At 43.5% G+C, this 25840-nt stretch overlaps 1 protein-coding gene across 1 annotated transcript in view; it reads right to left on the bottom strand.

Moving 5' to 3' along the window:
• Nucleotides 1–24924, bottom strand: part of Otud7b (OTU deubiquitinase 7B) — a 61321-nt gene extending 36397 nt beyond the window's left edge. Inside the window, 1 exon segment of the mRNA XM_052729915.1 lies at nucleotides 24604–24924. The gene's annotated coding sequence lies outside the window, so the exon portion shown is untranslated.
• Between the last annotated feature and the right edge of the window lie 916 nt (nucleotides 24925–25840).

Below are 25840 nucleotides of genomic sequence, written 5' to 3'. Positions count from 1 at the left end.
CTCTATGTAAAGCGCCTGCCATTGTTATTAGTAGATCTTTAGACACTTCCATCCTAACCTCAAAGTGACTATCAGTCATTTATTCAGGCTCTGCTGGCCTGGACTACCATCTTCTAGACACTGATTTAAGGGACACAAACAATGACGAGGTGCCACAGCCCCACCTTCAAGGCATTTTAGTGGGTGAGAGGAGTGGAAACGGTGAGGAGCGTCACTAGTGCAGGAATCTACGCAGAGCAGCGACTTTACCTAGATGAGTGAGGAAGCAGAATCTCACCGACAGCAGGAGGCTGGAGGACAAGATTACATTTCAGTGAGATCCTTCATGTTGCCATTATTTTATACTTTAAACGCTTAGGAACAGACTTAACATATTTATTAACTAGAGAGAGACAGAGAGAGAGACAGAGAGAGAGAGACAGAGAGAGAGAGAGAGAGACAGAGAGAGCGACCCCTAACAAACAGTTGTGATTCTAAAATATTCATGCTATTCTATGTATTCATACTTAAAATAGGCTTATGAATTATTTGTTGGTTTCAAATATTTACAGTTTTCTGATCTACTCCATTGATATGATGAGTTCTGAATGAATGTGTATAGCTTTGAGTCCACTAAATAGCTTTTGTAGTTTTGTTTGTGAAACACATTGACTGATCATTAAAAAAGTTTCAAATTATAGTAATACATACCTGTAATCTCAATATTCAAAAGACCGATGCAAGAAAACTCCCAAGTTCAAGACCAGCCTCAGTTACTTAGTGAGTTCTAGACCAACCTGGGCTACAATCATGACTCTATCTCTCAAATATTTTTAACTACTCTTGAAGGTTTTTAATTCTGTGCTTTCTAATAGCTGACACATATACACAGAGGCATTTGTCATATCTAAATGACCCAAATGGCAAGGCAGAGCTCTGATTCTGATTCACGTTCATACAGTTTTCCAAAGATTTATGGTAAAATCACATCTGTTTAATCACAAGAACAACTCTTAATAATCTTTTCAGTACTATCCATGTTTATTGACTGTCTCAGCTGTTACTATCCCTCCTAAGAACTACCCCACTCTGACAAATGCATACATATCCAAGCTGGAGTTCAAAGTGTACACTCTGTTTCGGGGTGATCTCCAGATTCTGGACCTCTTTCACTTGTGTGAGGTGCTCCTCTTGCAGGATTTCGTTTTTCTTTTAGAAACAAGTTGGGACTGGAGGGATGGCTCAGCAGTTAAGAGCACTGGTTGCCTTTCCAGAGGACCTGGGTTGATTCCCAGCACCACATTGATACCTATAACTCCAGTTCTAGGGAATCCAACACCCTTTTCTGACCTCTGCTGGTCCCAGGCAGGTACACACTACACAATCATACATGTAGACAAAGCAACTCCACACATAAAGTAGGACAGTAATTGTTAAAAATGGGGCGCTAGAGAGATGGCTCAACAGTTAGTCCTTACTGCTCTTGCATAGGAGCTCAATTCGGTTCTCAGCATTCACATGTTGGCTCACAACCATCTGTTACTTCAATCCAGGGGATCTGATGTCCTCTTCTGACCTCCACAGGGCACCAGGCATGTGCATGGTCTACATACATACATGCATTGATAAACCTTAAAAATAAACAAGTCTCTTCTACTTGTGTACATAAGTACATTAGGTATGAGTACACAACCCAACCGGATGGTTCCAGGCTGCTTAGGGCAGGGCACCACATGCTTTTACCATTTACAGAATTAACAACCTATGTAGACAGAGGTAGGGCAGCTCAGAAAGCCAGTGTTTTTCTGTGTCACACTTTAGAATCAGGAGCTTTTAGAAATATCAGAAACTTTTTTTTAGTTTTTTGAGACAGGGTTTTTCTGTGTAACAGCCCTGGCTGTCCTGGAACTCACTTTGTAGCCCAGGCTGGCCTCAAACTCACAGAAATCGCTTGCCTCTGCCTCCTGAGGGCTGGGATTAAAGGTGTGCTCCACCACCATGCCTGGCTTTATCAGAGACCATTTTATTCCCCACAATCAAGTTACAGACGATAAGAACTCAGAGCCGAGTGAGTGAGGTTCAATGGCCTGTCCAAAGCCACAGAGCTAACTAATGATAAAAATCAGTTCCAAAAACGTAAATCTAGTGATTCCAGTACTGTCACCTGATGCCACATATCACTAGCTTTCAATTTCCCCGGTACCCAGCTTAGTCTCTGATTTCTACAGATGTGAACCAAAGAAAAAGATGTGCACTTAAAAAGTCAATCCCTTAGGTAACCCATATTCAGGAAAAGACATCACCTGTAAAGACAATCAGAGAGGCATAGCAAAACAAATCACTTTGGTGTGCCAATCACCACTAAGAAGAAACTCTGCTTGGAAGTATTCTGCAGCATCCTAGTTCTAAGGTTTAAAGCAAGAGGGTAGGATAAAATTATGCATCATAGAGATAGTTTTTCTTTTTACTTTTATATTGATGGTTTGAAGCTAGAATGCACTTTTTCAGAAGAAACTTATTTTTATTGAATATACTTCTCTTGTACTAACTAAAAATCATTGCTGAGTTTTGAACAGAACACAGCAACATAAAACCAAAAAAACAAAACACCAACTTTTAATACATTTCTTCTGTCTGCTCGGAAGCGGAAAGCCTAAAGCATCAAAGCAGAAAGTCTCCCTACATTTATTCAAGATAGTTTACTTCGTAAAAAACAAAAAACCTCTGTCCTCCTCCTCAGGAAGGGCCACCATCCTGAGGCACAGTGGTACCCAGGTGCAAAGTCTCTACTGGAGGAAATGTAACCTCCTAATTCAATGCCAGTCAGGCTGTGAGGTGAAGGGAACATACAAGCCACTGCTCCCTTCTAGTTCATAATGGGCTGATTCCAGGAACAAAAAACAAAAAATAAAAAACAAAAGGGCAGGTGCTGTGGAATAACCCTTTTGTACACTGTAAAGATTGGTCACTCGAATTGGTTTAATCAAAAGTGATGGCCAGTAGCCAGGCAGGAAGTACATATAGGTGGGACAACCAAACTAAGGATGCTGGGATGAAGTAGGGCAGAGTCAGAGGAGCGGCCAGCAGATGAAGGAAAAAGCAAGATGGGCATGCCATGCGTGGAGAAGGGAGAAGCAAGATGGGCATGCCATGCGTGGAGAAGGCACCAAGTCACGTGGCAAAGCACAGATAAGAAATAATGGGTTAGGCCCGGCAGTGGTGGCGCACGCCTTTAATCCCAGCACTCAGGAGGCAGAGGCAGGCGGATCTCTGTGAGTTCGAGGCCAGCCTGGTCTACAAAGTGAGTTCCAGGAAAGGTGCAAAGCTACACAGAGAAACCCTGAATCAAAAAAAAAAGAAAAAGAAAAAGAAATAATGGGTTAATTTAAATGTAAGAATAGCTAGTAACAAGTCTGAGCTATTGGCCAAACACTTACAATTAATTATTCTTAATTATTTGGGAGCGGCTCCTGGCACAGGAAAACTCTGCCTACAAGCAGGTATCAGCTAACTTCCTTTACTGAACATATATATAACAAGTATCAGAAATCAGAGACAAAAAAAAAAAAAAGGCAAAAGAAACCATAAAAGGGAGAGAGAGATCCTCTTCAAAAATCTACCGGACGAGTTTTTTTTTTGTTTGTTTGTTTTTTAAGATTTTGTTTATTTAGTATACAGTGTTCTGCCTACATGTATGCCTGAACACCAGAAGGCGGCACCAGATCTCATTACAGATAGTTGTGAGCCACCATGTGGTTGCTGGGAATTGAACTCAGGACCTCAGAAAGAACAGCCAGTGCTCTTAACCTCTGAGCCATCTCTCCAGCTCTGAACAAGTTGATTTTTTCATTATTACAGTCATATGTTTCTCTTCAAGAATGCCAATCGTTGAAAGTTACTGGCCAGACGGTGGTGGCACACGCCTTTAATCCCAGCACTCAGAAGGCAGAGGCAGGCGGATCTCTGTGAGTTCGAGGCCAGCCTGCTCTACAGAGCGAGATCCAGGATAGGCACTAAAACTACACAGAGAAACCCTGTCTCAAAAAACCATTAAAAAAAAAAAAAGTTACCTATGAAGTCCTTTCATGAAATACCTCATCAAATACTTCAGTCAATGACATTGTTTACTCAATCTCACTACTTTGGGAATCAAACAGACACTGATCTGGATCAATATGTTTGCTATCTATTATACAGGATCAATATTGGAAGAATGTGGTTGACCTTATCCCCAACTCATGATGAGCTGTTTCCTATGTAGATGCTTCCAGAAGAACACACTAAAAATGTCTAAGTATTTAGGTAGACACAGTGAGGTGGTGCACACCTATAATCCCAGCCCATTTGAGAGGTGGAGGCAGAAGGATTAGGAAATTTAAGGACATCTTCAGCTACCCAGGCTGGGCTAGGTGAAACCCTGCACCCCCCAAAATGACATGTCCTGTCAAATTTGCTTTAGAAGCTCTCGGTCAGGTGCACAAATATGATGCAAATAAGAAAACTGTTGAACTCTCTGTGCATATAGACTGGATAGAAGGAGCCTAGGCAACCCTTCACAAGAGCATGGCGTCAGATCAAGTGTACAGAAAGAAGGTCTTTGACTTCCCTCTCCCACAAAAACTACAAAAGCATCAGTTAGTACACAAGGTAAATACCTCACTGGCCTCTGAATCCTTCCCTAAAACTAACCTAAGAAATCAAACCTAAGAATGAGTTGTAACCCATTATTATTTTCAGTGGTAGTAGTGTCGGTAGTAATAATTACTGGTTTTAAAAACAGAAAAGACATAAAAGGAACCTATAGAAAACTATCTCAAAAATCAAACCCAGTTTTAATGAGAACTAAAAAGCAAGTAAATATTCTCAATTCTATCAAAGGGTTAATAAGTTACTTCTATCAAAAACTTGCAGGACTAAAAGCTTTGCCTACAGTTAAATGCTTAGGAAGCCTTACTGTTTTATTATTACATTTATTGGGAGGGGGCCATGTTCCACAATGGACACATTAAGAGTCAGTTCTCTCCTCCCACCACGTGAATCTCAGTCCCAAACTCAGATCAGCACAAATGGCGGCAAATGCCTTTGCTCACTGGCCCATCTCACCAGCACCAGGACTTCATTTTCTAATGAAGAAATACTCAACAAAGAGAAAATGTCCGCAGAAGGCAAACTGGCCACACATGGCACCTGAGCACTTTTTAAAGATGTAACGTAGAGTGGGCAGAGGGCGCACGCCTACAACACCAGCACTGTGAAGGCTGGAGAAGAAAGTCAGAGTCCAAGGTGAGCCAGGGCTACAAGAGCAGGGAGACTATCTCACTGACTATGCACCTACCAAGTATCATGCATTCCTTACAGGTTAGACACACCCACATCAACTATCCACTCATCTCACGTGACATATTCAGATTCTCTTGGTCCCAGTATTGTGTAATAGTTTCCTCGGACATTGAAACGCTCCATCCCAGCATGTAAACAGAGACCCTAACGTGAGGGAACAACCTAAATTAGATAATAAAAAAAGCAGAGCCAGGCGATGGTGGCGCACGCCTTTAATCCCAGCACTAGGGAGGCAGAGGCAGATCTCTCTGAGTTGGAGGCCAGCCTGGTCTACAGAGTGAGTTCCAGGACAGTCAGGGCTACACAGAGAAACCCTGTCTCAAAAACCAAAACCAACCAACCAAACAGTAAAGCAGAGAGGTGATGTCCTTCCCCAGCTTCACAGGGCTGGTGTTCCAGGCATGTGCCTCTCTGCCCACTCTACTTCAGCAGTTAAGAGCACAGGATACTCTTCCAGAGAACCCAGGTTCAATTCCCCACCCACATGACAGCTCACAACTGTCGGTAACTCTAATTCCAGGGAATCAGACACCCTCACACAGACATACATGCAAGCAAAACACCAATGTACATAAAAATAAAAATAATTACATCTTTTTTAAAAAGAAAAAGTGAAAGAAGAGGTCTGGATTACTCAAAGACAAATGTGGCAAGATTCGTGTCGAGCTGGAGTTCATATGGAAAGAATCAATAGAAAGCCAAGTTGTGTGCTATGGAGCTTTCTGGAAGGCTTTAAAGTCCAAGCAGCAGTTCATGAAGATAACTGTTACAGAACACCACAGGTAAAACCATCAAGCCTGTCCCGGGGGCGGCTAATTATCCCCTAGATGGAGGAGAGCATGTTTCCCTCCACCAAAAGGCTATGCTAGGGTGGGGATGGTCTGACCAGGCAGGAACTCCCTCAACAGCCAGGTATGGCGAATGGGGAGACAACACGACAGTGTCAGCACGGGCCTATCTGAGCCAGGGAGCCTGCAGGTGCAGGAGGGGAGAGCAAGACCGTGTTCTCCTTCGCCCTGGGTAGAGGTTCTGAGCAGATCCAGTCAGGCCCACTGAGTTCGTCAGGTGTGGAGAAATGTAGGAGGCTCTGTGGAAGACTCCATGGTATGGAAATGTAATGGTACAGGAAGAATGACTGAGGGTCACGGGAGCTAAGTAAGTTAGCACCCCCATCCATGCTTTGTACCCAGCCTTGGTCTTTGGAAGAAGTAACTGATACAAACAGATGGAGCCTTTCCATGCTACATTAGACCTTGCTTATATGTGCCTTGAGCATCTTTAGTTGTGAACCTGTGGGATCACCTACACTTGCTCACAATCCATGACAACAGACTTTCAGAGTGCTTCTCCAAGGCTATCTTTGTAACCCCACAATTTATCATAGGATGGTGGTTCAGGATGCTGCCCTGCCCTGCCCATCCTCTGGAAAGATTCTATTACATAGATGACATAATGCTACCCTCTGAGTGTTCTGAAGATTCGGAAAGCATTAGAGTCACATGTGCATCTAAAGGAACGAGGAGGACAGCTCAGTCTGCACCAAGTGCAAGGTCCAGGACCAGCTGTAAAAATGGTATTATGGGCTGGTAAGAGGCATATGATACCTGGCCATGTTACTGACAAAATAGTCTGTGCTTGTAAATATAAAGAAGCTGTAGGCATTCTGGGGACTCCTGGGATATTGGCAGATGGTCATGTCCCATCTTGCCTAAGCTGTCTGTCCTCTGTATAACTTGATGAAGAGCATTATATGGAACTGGGACAGAGAGGTTCAAGAGGCTCTGGAGCAGGCTAAGATCCTTGTAGGACAGGCTAAACAGCTGTGTGCTCCACACCATCCTTCCTATTACCAGTCACCAGTTATTCAGAAGGCTACAGCTGGTGGCTATGGCAAAAGCAACCTGAGCCAACAGTTCCAACTGGATTTTGGCCTCAGTCCTGGAAAGCAGCAGAAGCTATATACACAACACCCAGTATAAAACTGACTGCATCCTCGATACCAAATAGTTCTAATACCTACAACTGTGATCCTACCGAAACTCTAGAGCACAAACGGAACTCAGATTCTGAGTCTTAAGCGTTTGCAATGCTTTCTAGTAATTTCTAAAAGAAATCCTTGAGTCTACTTTGAAACTGTTGAATTTCACTTATCCCAGGCATCGGCACATGATAACAATGGCCATAATTTAAAATGAATACTCTCGAGGTGGATGTAGTAGTACACACCTTTAATCCCAGCACTCAGGAGATAGAGGCAGACTGATCTCTATGAGTTTGAGACCAGTCTGGTCTACAAAGCCAGTCCAGGACAGCCAGGGCTGTTACATGAGAGCTTTACCCCTGAAGCACCGCCCTAGTAGGCAGCAGGTAACTGCTAGGTACCTGGCCCTGCCTGGGGCGTGGCCGTGACGGGGACCCCTTAAGACCTGATATGTGCATGTGCTTGCTCTCTCTTGGCTACCTCGTGATCCTGGATGCTGGACTACAGACCAAGTCAGAGTTCTCCAGAGAACCACGCTGAAGTGTGCCTCACCTTTTCTGGATCCTGTAACCAACCCTTTTGCTTGCTGTAAGTTTACCCAAAATAAACCTCCTTTGACCCAAATAAACTACACAGAATTGCCTCGTCAATTTCCACTATAGAGAACCCCTGTCCTGAAAAATCAAATAATAATAATAATAATAATAATAATTTTAAAAATGAGTACTCTCTTTAATAACATGAGCCAAAGAATCAACTTAGAATACAAATAAAACTGATCATGGTTAGGTAGAGGACACATACATGTTCTTCCCACTCTCAAAACTCTTTCCTAGAATTAGGATACAGAAAACATTTTCTAACTGAGTCAACTGCAGAAGGTAAATCTAACCAAAGTGTTCCTGTTCATATACCCATCAGGAAGAACTGGGGAAAAGAAAAAATATTCCACTGGAATGACGACACGACACTGTCAACAACGCATTACTGACCACGGAGCAACAAGAAAGAACGCGAGAGTAGGCAAGGAACTTTCAGGGAACCAAGGAAGCAAACAAAACCTTCCAGTCTTCAAAACACAGGGTCTAAAGCAGGCCACAGTATATGCCCAGGTATGAGCAGGGAGGGAAAGAGAAAAGGCAGTGTTGGGCAGGTAGACCTGTCAGCACAGACACGTTTCTGTCTTGTATTCGTCAAGAGCCTTTAAACAAAAGAATTCAGGAGGTTCCACCTGTTTTTATGACTTGTCTTACTTCTGTATTTAAAGATTGTGCAATGTATCTAAATGACAGCCTAATGTAATAATGGTTGCAGACGGTACCTCTGGAATCCATCCAAGCTCTATCTAAATCCTAGCTCTACCCTTCTTCTTGTAACCTTGGAAAGTCATTCAGCTTCTTTGTAACTCTGGCAGGGACCTCATGTGACATTCACTATAATATTCTCAGCACTTTAGTGCTCAGTGCCTTAGTACTTAGTACTAAGTCTTAGTACTCAGCACAGTGCCTCAACAACAGCAATGACTATTTTGAATAATTCATCTGTAACTGTGTGTAAGAATATCTACCTTGGGGGATTGTTGTACTAATTGAGATATAAAGTGTCAGGTTTAAGTCAGGATAGGGTCTGCTCTCAAACAGTAATACTGTCTTCCTTTTATTCTCCAGCCAGGTATGACAGAGACCCTGGCAGAGAACAAAATAGGGTATGGGTCCTGTAAGTCAAGTGTTGGAAGGTGTTTACTACTAGAAACCTGGTCACAAAACCCAGAAAACAGTCTTGGCAGGTAAAATTAAGAGAAGTGCCAGACCCTTACAGTTGAAAATAACAAATGGTGATTCAGAAAATGTCATTCTGAATCCTTAGGCATCTGTCAACCCAAAGATAAAATCGTGGCCAAAAAGAAGAGAAGAGGGGTGAGAAAGAGCACTACATTCACGTGTCTGGTTGCGTATTTTAAAACCACGTACAAGCCTCTATCTGCTAGTAAAAACACTCAACAGCCTCACAGTACTCACTTCCCTTTTTAGGTAAAAGCACCTATGTTAGTTGTTCTTAACTGCTGGCAATATAAACCAGAAAGAGTTGAATTTAGATCTCCTTCCTCCCTTTATTCCAAAAAGACATTACCTACAGCTTGCTAACCTAAGCAGCTGTTTCACTTGCAAAGGAAAAATTATTTCATCTTTAAAATCGAGAATCAGAGAGAACATACATTTAAATCCAAGATCCAAAGGAATCTATCCCTTTGAATACAAAGAGCTGAGTCTCAAGAGAAGACAGCACTAATTACTTGTTGGAGTGCGCTCTGAGCATGACAGCTCTGAGCACACAGTAGTGTTTAAGTGCACAGAAAACCTATCCAGAACTGAAACAGTTTGTGGTTAGACCTCATCATAATGTGGTCTTTAACTTCCCATTCCATTTCCTGGGCATCTGATCTGCACTTTTAAGCACGGCCTACCTCCTCCTAAGCAATACGATACGGTAAAAGAGAACACCGAAGGACAGTCAAGAGAGCTCCAGGCCGAGCTCTCTTGCTTACTGGAGGCGAACAAACTAGTGACTTCGACTCTCAATTCAGTGTTAGCTGAAAGCCTCTGGTGAGAATCCCTGTTTCCAAAGATTCCCACCAGGGAAACCTTCCCAAGAAAAGTATCCCAAACCAACCCAGCTAAGCTTTCCTACTGTTCTAACCCATTTGAGAATATGCACAGTATTATCTATTCCTTTTCCACAATAAAAATTACTAAATTGCATTTCTCTTCAAATCACTCAAATTGCTCACCATTAGAGGAAATTTTTACCTATACCTTCCATACTTACACAGAATGCTATATGAATTGATTCCTCACTTGGTATTTAGTGTTCATGACTTCGCATTAATATTTATCTCATTTCCAAATATTTAGTACTCACAAAATTATTAACTTCTCTGTTCATGTGTCTGCAAGTGCACACTGTGTGTGCAAGTACAGACACAAATGTGGGTACACATGTGCTTGTGTATGTGGAGGCCACAGAATTGTATTAGGTGTCATTTCACTTGGACTTATTTATCATCTCTTCACTTACTGTTATTTATTTGAGGCAGGATCTCTCACTGGCCAGGAACTCACCTTCTACGTCAGTCTGGCTGGCCACTGAGACCCAGGAGCTGCCTGTCTCCCTTCCTTCCCCAGTTCAGGGTCACAAGCATCACCATCACCAGGCCAGCCTTTCTGTATGGGTGATAGGGACCAAACTCAGGTCCTCATGCTTGTGATGACAAGCACTTTAAGAACTGAGCTATCTCCTGAGCCCTAATTATTAATTTCTTGATGCATATTACTCTATATTGGAGGCCCAACTTTTCAGAAAGCAAATACACAGTGTTTGTTGTTAACTACCATCTTGGACAAGTAATTCAAATTTTCTGGTTTTGTTCTCCTCAGCTAGAAAATGATAGTAACATGTAAAGTTCTTTAGTTCTAAAATGCTGTATGATGTTATAGATACTACAAAGTCTACATTTGTTTCTGTGTGTGTGTGTGTGTGTGTGTGTGTGTGTGTGTGTGTGTGTGTAACCAAGCCCTATTTAACCCAGAATGTGGATTCCCACAAGGCCTATCTTCTTACTCTTGCTTATTTATTGGACAACACCTTCTTAGCATCACTTCGGTACATCATCTGCCCAGAGCCTAGTGCACACACACAGTGCTCAGGAGACAGAGAGCATCATCTTCCCAGAGCCTAGTGCACACACACACAGTGCTCAGGAGACAGAGAGCATCATCTTCCCAGAGCCTAGTGCACACAGTGCTCAGGAGACAGAGAGCATCATCTTCCCAGAGCCTAGTGCACACAGTGCTCAGGAGACAGAGAGCATCATCTGCCCAGAGCCTAGTGCACACACACACAGTGCTCAGGACACAGAGAGCATCATCTGCCCAGAGCCTAGTGCACACACATACACAGTGCTCAGGACACAGAGAGCATCATCTTCACCAGTCATCAAACACCGAAGGAAACTTACACAATCTTAATTTTCATCATGAACAAGAATATTATAAAAATTACAGAGATGACATGAAAGAAGCTAGGATATGGCAACACTTACGTCTCATTTTCAAACCTATCTTCAGAATTCTGACAAGAGTAATGGGAAGTCTCTACCTCTGGTCAGTAAACAACAGTAACCAAGAGTTAGGGACATCAGAGACTTGTCCCTAGTAAGTGACGGGAAATCAAGAGGAATGAGCTTACAGACAGGTGAGCTCCTCCAAGTTCAAAGGAAACAGCAGCAAAGCTCACAGGGGCTTTACCAGCAGACAGGGATGGACCTGCTGCCTGAACCGTGCGTGGGGTTGTCCACATGACACTTTCCCCACGGCTGTTCCTCAGCCTCCAAGTAGACCAGCTCCACATAACAACAAGCTCCACTAACATTACAGGCTCAGAGAAGAAAGCTCCTTTTCCTTTGCTCTTAGCTGCTAATGATTCAAAAGGCACAAAGAGGGGTTGAAGAGATGATTCAGTGGTTAGGAGTGCTGGCCGCTCTTCAGGGGGCCCAGGTTTAATTTCCAGTGACCACATGGCAGCTCACAACTGTCTGTAACTCCAGTTCCAGGGGATGTGACACCCTCTCACAGACATGCATGCAAGCAAAACACCAATGCACATTAAATAAATAAATATTTTTAGAGGCACAAAAGTATTAACCCATTTAAAATAGCCTTGACAAAACAACAACAACAACAAAACAAACACAACAACCCTGCTGCAGAACACAAAGTTGATCTTTTCAGCTACATTTTACATATGTTATCCAATTAACTGTTAGTATAGCCTGGAGAGCTAAATTACAAGGCTTTCACAGAGCCTGGACCAGGTCTGGAAGAGCAGGAAGGACGCTATGCTCCGGTCCTCGGTGCTATTCTGGAATACCTGCTAACCTCTGCTGCTCTGCTCTCTCCTGACCTCAGCATCTTCCTCCCAGACCTACACAGGGTAGTAGACAGTTCGGGGCTAGAGCTCCTTCCCTCTTCTTTCCCCAATTCTCTCTACATGACTACAGGCAATCTTCTCCAACACCAGATGTCCCTTGTGGAGGCTAGAGAGGCAGCATGGAGACAGCGAAAAGGTGTGTGTGTGTGGGGGGTGTCATTTATAGGATGTGTAAACTCACTACACTTAAAACAATCAATTACACACACACAGTCACCGCAAAGGTTTTCATCTCAGACTTTTGTTTTGTTTTAGTCTGGTTTTTTAAGACAGGGTTTCTCTCTGTAGCCCTGACTATCCTGGATCTCGCTCTGTAGACCAGGCTGGTCTCAAACTCACAGAGATCCGCCTGCCTCTGCCTCCTGAGTGTTGGGATTAAAGGTGTGCACCACTGACCACTACCACCACCACCACCACCACCACCACCAGGCACATCCCAGGCTTCTTGGCCAAAGCTAAGTTAGCGACTGAACTATCTCTGCAGCCCTAATAATTAATATCTCAATTCGGAAGATGTTAATTGAAGTCACTCTGGCCCCACACATTCCCTTACAACCTTCTCAATACCCCATACATGTAATCCGAAATAGACACTCCATCAAAATTTGACCTAATAATGACTGTAACGAAAAGCAGTTGAAATAAAATAAGAAGTACATTTCAGAGATATAATTAGATTTGGGATTATCTATTTCAAAAACTTCATGATATTGCTCTTCAGAACTCCAAGAGGAAATTAAACTTCATGTTAAACATATAAATTTAAGTATATAAAATTACTAATATTTGACTGTTTTTTAGCAATTTCATACAGTTGCCTTAATATTTAACTCTTACTTGGGGGTAGGGCAAATCACTGAGGCCCAAACAACATTTTATTAGGACTCTATGCTGCAGAACTAATACGCTTTTGAAGCTTTGAAAACAATCATCTGTAGCTTTTGAAACATCCTGACCTCCTCAGTTTTGTTTGTTTTTCGAGACAGAGTTTCTCTGTGCAACAGCCCTGGCTGTCCTGGAACTCACTCTCTACAGGGTAACAGCCAGGGTTACACAGAGAAACCCTGTCTCGAAAAACAACAACTAATAATTCTGGTAAACCCACAGTGGGCAGGCTGAGACAGGACGGTAAGTTCTTGGACAGGCCAGTGTGAGCTACACAGTGAGACCCTATCTCAAAAAAAAAAAAAAGTTGAGAAGCCAGAGGTGGAAGGAGACACGGCTAAAAGTACATGTACACATGTATGTGACAATGTGTGGGGAAGGTGGGAGACATGGTTAAAAATATATGCACACAGTATATAAGAATGTGTGTATCATGTTTTCTTTAGAGGCCAAGATTTCCTGGTCCTCAGCAGTATTTAGTAATTAAACAGAGAGGTGGCTCTGTGTGTGTGTGTGTGTGTGTGTGTGTGTGTGTGTGTGTGTGTGTGTGTGTGTAGACTCATCTCTGATGAGGATGTCCAGACTGTGATGACAAAAGCAGAATTTGATAGCTGGTGTGGTGAGCCACAGGAGCACACAGGGATCAAAAGCCACCAGGATCAATTCCCAGGAGTCTCCCTCTGTGATGATATCACCTATCGATTTCTACTCCAACCTCCAATGTGTGCTCTCACGCCCTGCAGGAAACTAGTCCTGAGTGGACTTTATGTACATCTCAGTACACTTTTATTGCAGAGTGCTTCTTTGTAAGCTTTCTGTTTATAGGACTATCTCAAAATTTTAAATTAAAACAAGAGCTCACTAACACAATGGATACCTTTACTTTTGTATTAATTTGACCACTTACTTACTAATCATGACTAATAGTGTTACTAAATGCTTACGGTGGTAAAACCCACAAGGAAACCAAACATAAAAGAGACTACTTATCTGTCTTTACGGCACCTAATGCTTAGACGAAGCATCCTAACAGCACAAACAAGCCAAAGAACGAGACTATACAAATACTACATGACAAGTACAACAAAATGGTGCAGATCAGCAGTGGGGCAGCCGACCACCTCCTATGGAAGACAAAGGATGCCGTGAAGACCAGACACTGAAGCTTAACGAGTGGGAGGGCTCTTGAGCAGGGCAAAGAGGAAGTAACTTAAAGATGGAGAGAGAGCGTAAACTAGACCCGCAGCTAGACATCTGAAAAGCAATCTGACGACACTGTAGACATCGTACTGTTTCTAGTGAGACTGTACTTACATAAGACTTAGACAGTATACATAAACATGTTTATGAATATGCGTAAACTAGACCCACAGCTAGACCTCTGAAAAGCAATCTGACGACACTGTAGACATCGTACTATCTGTTTCTAGTGAGACTGTACTTACATAAGATCTATACAGCATACATGAACATGTTTATGAATATGCAGTATGGAGGGGAAAGTGTAAAATCTAAAATGAAATGATCAGGCCCACAGCCTCTTCTTGAAAAGAGGAAGGGCAGGACTTCGGTAGTATTTGTAAAGCATTTTTTAGAGTGCATGACATCTAACCCAAGTATGATAAAATACTAATATTCTTTAAATTTTTGAGTCGTGGGCTCAAAATTATCTGTTAGGGTTTTTTCCCTACAATGTTCTAAATGTTTAAAACAGTTCCTCACACAAATCTGAAAAGGAGCCAGGCAGTGATGGCACATGCCTTTAATCCCAGCACTCAGGAGGCAGAGGCAGATGGATCACTAAGTTCCAGGGCAGCCTACACAGTGAGTCCCAGGAGAACCAGGGCTACAAAGAGAAACCCTGTCTCAAAAAACAAAAACAAAATAAACAACAAAAACTGAAAAGGAAGGCTAGGTAGTTGGGGAATGCAGCTCAATGCACAGCACTTACCTAGCACGCAAAGGGGGTCCTGAGGCTGATGCCCAGCACAACAGAGGAAAACCAGAAATAAGGGCCATTAATGCAATAACAACAGTCAGAAGCAAGATAGAAAAGGTGACCCTGAACCACAAAATTTTTTTGTTGCTACTTCATAACTGTGATTTTGCTCCTAATACGAAAACATCTGGTATACAGGATATCTGATATGCGACCCCTGTGAAAGGATCCTTCAGCAACCCCCAAAATGGTTTCAACCCACAAGTTGAGAACCGCTGTTTTAAGGGAATGCATGGCTGGTTTCATTCTAGACTGAAGAGTCATAAATACTTCACACAGTATACACAAGAAGTGTCTAGAACAGGGTGGAGTAGAGGTTGACAATACTGGTTAGGAATGAAGTTTTTATATTGCCATCCCAAATCAGATAGCTGAGGGAAGTGAGAACCACCTTCCCAAATAACTTAGATGCCGGTGCAGCAAAGTCATCTCCCCCAAAACAAAGCCAGGGAAACTTGCAGCTACAGAGGGAGCCGGACAAGGACTGGCTGTGAGTAGCTCTTCTGTACCTCCTTTCTCCTTCCCCCAACACTCACAAACAAAACAAAATGTACCCTTGCCCACTTGAGAAAGAATCAAGAATTGGCAGCTCTGCTGAAGTGGACAGCTTCCAAACCAAAGCCCTTCTCTGGGGAAGATGTTGACACAGCTCGGAAAACAGAAGAAAATCGCAAGTCAGTCAGGATCTGAGGAAGGCCATCAGAAGACACCCATCCTTCCACACTCCCCAGAGTCTTAACTTCCCCAAGGGAATCAGGAAACGGAAGATGTTCTCTATCTCATCCTGTTCCTCCCCAGCAAAGCATGACACACACACTCTCATAAAAACCAATCTCCTTCCACAGTTAAGAGCACAGCAAAGTTCGAATCCGAGCAGTGTCTGATTTCCTAGGTCTGTTGGTTTGGTTTGAGGGTTTTGTTTGTCTGTCGTTGTTTTTGGAGACGAAGTCTCATTCTGTGATCCAAACAGTCCTGATACTCACTATGTAACCCAGGCTGGGCTCAAATTTCCCAAAGTCCTTCTACCTTAGCCTACTAAGTGCTGGGATGAGCCACCATGCTGGCTGGGGATACAGGGGGGTGATGGCAGGGTCTCACTACTGTAGTACAAGCTAGCCTCAAACTCACCATCCTCCTGCATCAGCCCCCTAAGTGCTGGGATTACAGCAGTAGGCCACCATACTAAGCCACAGCTTCTTCTTTTTTTTTTTTTTTTTTTTTTTTTTTTTGGTTTTTCGAGACAGGGTTTCTCTGTGTAGCTTTTGCGCCTTTCCTGGAACTCGCTTTGGAGACCAGGCTGGCCTCGAACTCACAGAGATCCGCCTGGCTCTGCCTCCCGAGTGCTGGGATTAAAGGCGTGCGCCACCACCGCCCAGCCACAGCTTCTTCTTAATAACAAAAGTTTTGCTGGCCCAACTTAAAACTAAGTTTAATGGAAAGCAATGTGAAGGGAATTTAGTGGGGAAGAAAAATAGATCTGCATCCTCAGTAAAACCTTGACCTCCTTCTCCATCCAACCACTACAGCTATAATCCCAACACACTGTTCACCTCCCTCCTGGGCACCTAATTCGACTTTTGTCCCTCTTCAGTGGTACTTTCAAAGCAAGATTTTCTCAGTCAGGCCTTGGGAAACACCACTGCTCACTTGGTTAAAAAGGACAGTGGATGGGGTGATAAGCCTTTGTCTTTTAGCACAACACAAGGTGGGCGAAACAAACACTGAAACAGGACAGAGAGAACAGTGTGGTGACCTCACATTTATTAATCACCTGCCAAAGGCCAGCCCCTGAAGACTGAATTCTAGACTGAGCCATCAAAATACTCTGACTCTGATTAAATCCTCAGGTATTCAATCTGAAAATCAATAAGAAAACATCATAATCCCTCCAATTCTCTGACTCCATAAATTCCATCAACAAATGTGCTCTAGTTAAACAGGAAATTACTAAAAGGCCTTCTGTCTTGTTCATCTCGAATACACTTTATACACCACTGAAATAACCTGTCTTGGATTTGAAATATATCGCCATATGCTTATAATCCTTATTACCTCATCCTTTACTGAGCTACCAGATAAAGCATTCCAGTGGTAGAGCACATACCCTAGCATGCATGAGACACTGAGTTCAACTCTCAGCACCACAAAATAAGCACAAGCCAGGCATGAGGTTCACATCTGTACTCAGGAGCACTTATGAGACTGGCAGAAGAACAGCTGTAAGTTCAAGACCAGCCTGAGCTACATAGTTAAATTCCAGGCCTGCAGAGGTTACAGCATGAAACTGCATTTCAATAAACAACGGATGCATGGATGGATGGACATATTGACAGGAGATAAAGCTCCACATGATCCAGCCTCGCCCAATCTTGTCTGCCAGCCGTAATTTCTAGACACTCCATGGATCTGCTTCATTCCTTTAAGCACTTTCCCTCAAGCTAGAGTCTCCTGCAGGCTACATGCTTAGCTCATCATTTCCTGGGCAATGTTCTCTCCTCTGGAGTCTATCATTTGTCCTATCCTTGCATGCCCACAGCAGAACTGACCCATGGGCTTCCACTCTCTACCCCATAACGTTTACTACAGCTTTTATCAAACTTCATCTATGTATTTACTACCTTTCCATTAGACCAGTTGTTCTCAACCTTCCTGATGCTGTGACCCTTTAATACAGTTCATGTTGTGGTGACCCCCAACCATAAAATTATTGTGTTGCTACTTTGTAACTTTTTGCTTTTGCATACCTTTTATAACTTTGCTACTATTATGAATAGTAATGTAAACATCTGATATGGGACCCACCATGCTGAGAACCATTAAATTAGATCCTTGTGGGCAGAGACTTTTCCTGACCCATTCCCATCCCTTCAGTATACAGGACAGAGTCTGTAAGATGGAAGACACTGGATGGGGCAGACGAATAGAAAACAGAACCAAAAAAACAGGGAAGGAGAAAGAAGAACCAACTGGGCTGGGCCGGAAGGAAGAATGCTAACACTCAGGCTTACTGTTTGTCTCTCCCGTGCTGCTCTCTCTAAAGCCATCCTCACACAACGACAGCCACTGCATCTCTGCAGGTAAACCTGTGAGCCACTGCCTCCACCCGGCTTTACCTCTGGCAACCAACACAACTTTCATCTGGACATACGCCACTTGAAATCAAATATCATTTCCTTAAAAAAAAAAATGAGGCTGCGGAGATGGCTAAGCATTTAAGAGCACTTGCTGCTCTTTCAGAGGACCAGGGTTCAGGACCCAGCACTCACATCAGGTGGCTCATAACCACCTGTAACTACAGTTTTAGGGAATCTGGCACCCTAACCTGGCCAAGAGAGGCATGCACATGGTACAAATACATACATGAAGGACCTCCCACACACATACAAAATGTTTTAGAAAGTATAACTACGAAAATCTCTGTAATGTCTTTATCTTAGTCAGTGTCTCACACAGCCCAGGCTTGACAAGTCCTATCTGACTCATGGCCCTCCTGTGTCTCCCATAACCGGTCCTCACTAGCTTCAACTTTCTCTTCACTATCTTATTTCTACTCTTTTCTGTACTCTACCTTCAAAAGCTATTCTCAGGCCTCCTCACTTCAGACTCCAGACAACAAACTCTCTTCTCTTTAAAACAAGCAGCCAACTTATATCTTACTGTCATATTACTATTCTAATTAAGAAATCTTCATAGGTTCCCTTTTCCCTAGTTAGCCTAGCTTTTTAAGACTCTCTTTTTCATTAACATAACCCCAAACAACCCTCATTTCACTGCTACTCAGGTCAATCTAATCAACATCCCTAGAACATCTTAAATGTTTCCAAGACTTTGTTTGGTCCCTTTGATTTCTTGGTTTTTGTGGTGGTTGTTTTGTTTTTTGTTTTTTGTTTTGGTTTTTTTTTTTTTTTTTGAGACAGAGTTTCTCTGTGTAGCACTGGCTGTCCTAGAAGTCACAGAGATCCACCTGTTTCTGCCTCCCAGGGGCTAGGATTAAAGGCGTGCACCACCTCCTCCTGGTTTTATATATATGGTTTGCTATGCTGCTCTAGCTGATCTGAAGCCCACAACCTTTGATCTTCAGCCTCTCATGTGCTAGGATTTGGGATTACAGGTGTGTGTCACTATATCTGCCTTTCCTAATGCACTTTTTAAAAGCATCTGAAATGCTATAATTCCTCTGTGGTACCTTCCATAATTACCAGAGTACTATTCTCCTAAAGTGTCTATGGTATAAGGCCTGAGTTATGCAATTAATAATATACTTTCAATTTAAAAATTGTGCCTGGCATGTAAATACAGGCTCAACAGACATCCATTCTATTCTTCTTACTTGCAACTGAACTCAAAACTCTTCAAGGACACAAAGCTGTCCTTTTCCCCCAGTCCTTCAAGCACTTAGCATAGAACTGAATAAAAGCAAGTTTAATTAATTCCTCTTACCCCAAACTAATTCTTAGAAGAAATAAAGGTATAAGACATAACTAAACAATACAGCTGAAATTAATCCCAATCTAGCTGTATATGATAAAATCCCTGTCTTTGCTGCCTCGGGTTTCCAGCTCAGAAATAGAATCACCTGACTCAAGGTAAGGAATAACCTGTGCTCCTGATATCACAAACACATAGTTTTGTAATGATACAAGAAGGTGGCAGCTGGCAGGAAGCAGGGCGGTAAGTCCACTAAAGAACAGCTGTGTGCTTTTGTGTACGAGGAGACCTTTCACACACACATCCCTTTTTCCAATTACTCATATTATCAAAGAATTTTCCTTCAAGATATCTGGAGAAGATTTTTCAGTGCCCTTTAACAATGCGGTGAGACCCCAGATACTGTAAATGAAGATTCATTCTAGCTGGGATATAGACATCATCTACCAATGTTCTTATGCAGGAAGGAGATAGCCTGCGAGGCCACATTCAACCTTCACAGATTTTGAAATTAGCCTACATTAAGATACTTAGTATAGTCTGGTTTTAATTACCCATAAATGGACTATTAATTTTATGGATTTCTAAAGCCAAATATTTAAGCCAAAATTAATTGTACTTCATCATTCCTACAGTCTTTTCCTCGCTACCAGGTAATATAGGCTTAGAGATATAAATTCAACATCAGTATAACCCCCAAAATAGGAAGTTTGGCTTTAAAAATAATGCTTTTTGTTTTTTGGGTTTTTTTGGGGGGGAGCGTTGAGACAGGGTTTCACTGTGTAGCCCTGGCTGTCCCAGAACTCGCTCTGTAGATCATGCTGGCCTCAAACTCACAGAGATCCACCTGCCTCTGCCTCCCAAGTGCTGGGATTAAAGGCATGTGCCACCACCACCAAGCAAAATAATGCATTTTTAAAATAATAAATTTGTTCATAAAGTGTTGAATTCTTATGCCAGTACTCTCTACATTAGCAGAACTAAATGCCCTTGAAACATAATGTCATCCTTACCACAAGCTTTTGAGCAGAACCCCGCCATAGTCTTGCGATTTCTCCACAGGCTGGTGCACTATGAGACAGGGACAAGCAGAGCTCAGACAGCAAGGTATGCAAACACAAAAACTTCTATACCGAATCTTTCATCTACTGGCTAAGTCTCTTTGGGCCAGGATGGTACAGAAAAGAAGCAGAAGAGTCACAATGTACCGGCTCCTGCCTGACTCCCTGTCCCTGAGTTCCTGGACCAAAGGGCTCAATATTTCACATTAAATCCATCCTTTGTTCATGGACCTACAATGACTCTATTGACCCTTCTATCCACATCCAACAGTCTGGCCTCTGAGTCCCTTCCACCCTCTTCCTCCCCATGACTTGACCAACCCACATTCTCCCCAGTCACTCTCACACATAATTTAGTCATTCATACACACCATCATTGCACACTGCACATTCTATACTTTATTCGGAAAATGCTTTCGTTGGGTGTTTGAGACTAGGTTTCATGTACCCCAGGCTGGGTATGAATTCACTACATGGCCAAGGAAGGGTGCCCATAAACCTGTGATCCTCTTGCCTCTGCCCCCCAGGTACAAGGATTACCTATATGCATCAGCACACCCAATCTGTGCAGTGCTGGGAACAGAATCTAGGGATCTCTGCATGCTAAGCAAGCATCTCCAGCCCCTCAATAAATCTTTTTCTTTTATTCCTAACACAGAAAACATTTTTCATTGACTTCAATGTAATGACATGGGCAAGGTCACGTCATAAAGAAAAGAACCAAAGTCCATCTAATTTCACAGTCCATAGTTTTATATGACTAATCCATAACCTCCCAAGTCCGTTTCAAAACATACTGATTCAGAAAGCTCCCTTTGTTTAATCTCATTAATTCCTTATTCAAGTTTTCTCCAGCCCATACACATGCCAGTACAGTACATGAAACTTGGTTGTTTAGACAGTTTCCTACATTTTAAAGTGTTTAAACACTAAAGCCTGTTCCCATTTATGTCATCCTCCTCCCTGTCCCATGTGCTACCTCCCTACCCCTCACCCCCCACTCAAAGGGGAGACACCTGTTTTACATCTTTCTAGCTCCCCAAAGGCTGCCACTGGAGCTTGGAGGCTGCTTCAGCCATAGGACGGTTCAATCATTATTCAGCAAGGAATTTATAAGTCCTCTCTTCTATTATCTTAAAAAGCCAATTGAATTCAGGAGTTCATGATGAAACTGCCCTGCACAGAATTTTAATTGTCTGAATCAGGCGCTACTAAGATTCCAGTCGCCATTCCACATAGGAAACATATCATTGAGACCACATTTCCAAGGACTGATTTTTCCCTTTTAGTGAGATAAGTGTTTGTGGTAAGAGTGATACTTCCCTAGACACATACACAAACACACAAACAAACTCTCTCTCCCTCTCCCCGAGCCCCATAGTCTCAGCCAGAACTATCAGAATACTTGAGGCATTTGGGAGCTCAGAAACTTTAACAAGCAACACAATGCTCTCATAACAATGTGAACATTTATTTGTGATACTAAATTGTTCCATCATAGTTCACTTGGCTGCTTACAATGTACCTCAAATTTCTATTTTAAAAAAAAAACAACAGCTTTCTAAGAACTGAGAATGGTGGTGGGGCTCTTGGGCTGCTTGCTCTACACTCATTTCGAGGTTTATACAAACTCTTCCATCCCTGCCCTGTAGAGTAACATATAAAGTTCAACAAAAGGAAGTTAGATAGAAATAGAAATCAGCCATATGTCATAGCTACTATTGGCACCAGCCAACCCACACGGATTAAAACAACTATTAACAGTCAAGACTCCAAGAGGAGATATGTGATTTTTTTAAATCCAATTTTAGACTCCAACTGAAATATTTTTCCACTAATGGGTAGGAGAGGGGAGAGGAAAAGAGAGATAGAGCAATTATTACTTCAAGAACATTTCCAAGACAGTGACATAACTCCACCACAGTGCATCTAACATGAGCATCCAGCTGGTCATCCTGCCTTATACAACACACCAGTTGTATAAAAACAGTTTTACTGTTTTTCCCCCACAGAAGTTGTCCCTGGTACTAAATGAAAGGAATAAGACAAATCAGACCACCAAAAATAAATAAATAAAACAGTAGTAGTTTGGAAACAACTTTCTATCTTTACTTCCTGCTTGAATGTGTAATGTCCAAAGCAGACATCTATTCAATCCTAAATTATTCACGTTAATGGATAATGATTGGCAGAAAGGTGCTGATAATCCTAAATGAGAGGGAAAATCGAAAAAATCTATTTTGGTTTTGGAACATATGTTTTCAGCATATTTACCTTCTCAATTATTCGTACCATGAGCTAATATTTGTGTCCATGTTCAATCTCTAAGTACACAGCAACTGGCCTGTGTTAGGAAGGCGCTCTGAAGATGCCAGTTCACTAGTGAGGGTAGAACAGACTGCTATTCAGCTCTGTACATGAGAACAGCCAAATTCTTTTATCGTACAGTTCTGTTCAGCCTTCAAAATATCAATAGACTAGCACAGCAGGTTAGTAAACTTAAAAGACCTGCTTGAAAACAATGAGGGCAAAGACCATAATTAATTCCTCATTGTTTACCTAGAACGTGTTCATTTGTAAGTTATGTACGGCCAACGTTTAACTACAAGTCTGATTCTCCCTGGCAGACTTCTCCATCCCTTCAGGAACAGAATCTCATTGACTAAGAAACACATTTTCTAAGTGTCTTTTTAGTTATACAATAGAGAAAAAAATAAAATAGAAATCAGCTATTCTTTTAGATTCATTTTAGCACTACTACTACTTCTTACTCAGCTTTTCCACCTCTGAAACAGGTTTTGAGAGACAAAGGGATCCAGCCTCCTGAAAGACTTCCTAAATATATAGTGGGAAAAGCCAAAGACCGACAAATTACCAGCTTTTAGTTTCCTAAATAAAACATCGTCTGTAGTACTCGCAAAAAGATAAGGAAAGCAAAAGCCAAAGTCGTTAGCTCTTGGCTTTGCAGTCATGAAAATTCCCTAAGAATTCTCTAAGAAGTTTTTGATTTTTTTTTTCGGGGGGGAGGTAATCTCTTCGTTCAAATTTCACCAGTCCGATTCTTTCAACTTCCCCATTTTTACATGCGCCTTGTGCCCAGAAAAGACACCTAAGTTAGACAGACACTCTATCACCAGAGAGGAAAGACAGACTCTGAGGGCTGGTCCTTGTGAGCCGACAGGCTAAAAATACGACGGCCCAGTAAACAAATCCCATTCCATCTCGACAGGAGCCACACCGTTAACCTAGTAATTATGAGAAGAGTGAGATCACGCAGCCCCCGGCTTACTCATCATCAGCTTCTAAAGTTTCCATCGGCTCAGAGCAACTTTTCTTTTTTTTCTAAAGTCCATAAGCCTGCCCTAGAATTTCTACACCTACACTCACACACAGCCTCTGCCTCTCTCTCTCTCTCTCTCTCTCTCTCTCTCTCTCTCTCTCTCTCTCTCTCTCTCTCTCTCTCTCTCTCTCTCCCCCCCCTCCTCCATTACTGGACGCACCTCGGTTTGGCTATCGATAAGGAGAACAAACTTGTCTTTCCATTTTACTTTTATAGTAACTTTAAAAGAACTTTATCCTCCTGGGGTGAGGGGGCGGGCGGCTGCATCCTGACCACCCTAAAGCTCCGCCATCCCTCCCCCGAAGTCTGGCTGACATGAGGGGACCATCCCAACTGCCCAGCACAGCCCGGGAGAGGACAGGAGAGGACGGCCGGGCAGGGCTGGGAGCGCAGGACGCAGGTGAAAGGCTGGCGTGAAGGGGAAGGTGGGGACCAAAGCAGGGAACGGCGAGGCGAGGAGCGGGCGCTCAAGGGAGATGGCTTCAGGTGAAGTCTGGTCAGAAAGAGGGAGCGGTGGAGCGCGGAGGCGCCGAGTCTGGGGCGCTGGAGAGGCGGGAGGGGCCGGGGAAGACGGGGAGGGTGTCAGGGCTGGGGGCTCCGTTACCCTCGCGACTCTCAGGGCAAGGCTCTAGGCCGGGGCGGAGCGCGGGGCCCGGCCGCCTCTCCTCATTCCTCGGCAGTGACCCCGGGGTCCGAGCGGCCCCTCCCCCGACGACGATGGAGGCGGAGGCGGACACGGCGACCGCGACTGTTGCTCCCCACAGGAACTGGAGCCGGAGCCAAGCCGGGACTGACCGAAGCTGGCCTCTCCCCAGTGGCTTTCCGCCGGCTCCACACCGGGTCGCCACTCAGACTCCAGCGGCTGGTTCAGGATCGGTGGCTTTCGGCCGTCCGGCCGGAAACAAGCGCCCGTTTCCGGCCGGAGCGGGTTGGCGGTGACACCCTAGCCGCCCCCGGGCCTCCTCCCGCCCCGCGCGGCCGGCCCCGCCCCGTCCCGCCCCGCCCCGCCCCGCCCCGCAGCAGCCCCGCCCTCAGGGCCGCTCTGGGGCTGCGGCCAGTTTGGCGCTTGCCCGGCGCGTGACCCCGCGCGTTCTTGGCTCGCGTCCCCGCGCCCCCGGGCTGGAGCCGTGTTGAGCCGGAGCTGGGAGCTCGGCGTGGACTCTTAAGGCTCTGGGGTCGCATCAGTTGGCACCAGCCCTTGGGGAAGAAACAGAAGCGGGCGGAGTAGTTCTCGAAAGGTGAGAAGGATGAAAATATTTGAGAAGAGGGCTGAAATTCTAGTTACTCCACTCAGTCCTTCTGGACCGACCAGGGGAAAATGAACATCGCTTCTTACAAACCAGCCCCGCCCAGTTATGCATTCCCCTTGTTCCTTCACTCTTGACGTGAACATACCCTTTTCTGTACAGTCTTTACTTGCATAACAATGACTCCCTAATGACTCCCTAGCCACAGACTTAGCACAGTCAGTAGAAGTTATATAGTACTTTTGATTGTTAATGTGTTCTTTACAACGTTACAGCATAATTCCACGCCAGAATTTATTGAAGCCCTACTATGTAATGGCACAGCGCTTCCTTAATACTGGAAATAGAAAAGTCGAAAGACATAAATCCCAAGCATCAACGATCTTACAACTTAGTGTTAGTAAAATGCATTAAAATACTTTATGTAAGGCAAAACAAACGTATGTGCCATGTAGGTTACAATGAGCTGTGCCTAGGAGAGCATAAACAAGCCACCTCAACCTTCCATATCTGTAAAAGAATATGGACTGCTTCCAGAACCACTTCAGTGCAAACACGAAATGGAGCCAGCCTCTGCTCTACTCGAACCAAAAG

Source organism: Peromyscus californicus, unplaced genomic scaffold, assembly GCF_007827085.1.
Source record: "Peromyscus californicus insignis strain IS unplaced genomic scaffold, ASM782708v3 Scaffold_9__1_contigs__length_137607984, whole genome shotgun sequence".
Lineage (NCBI taxonomy): Eukaryota > Metazoa > Chordata > Mammalia > Rodentia > Cricetidae > Peromyscus > Peromyscus californicus.
Note: the sequence above shows the minus strand (reverse complement) of the source record. Positions and strands in the feature narration are given on the sequence as shown.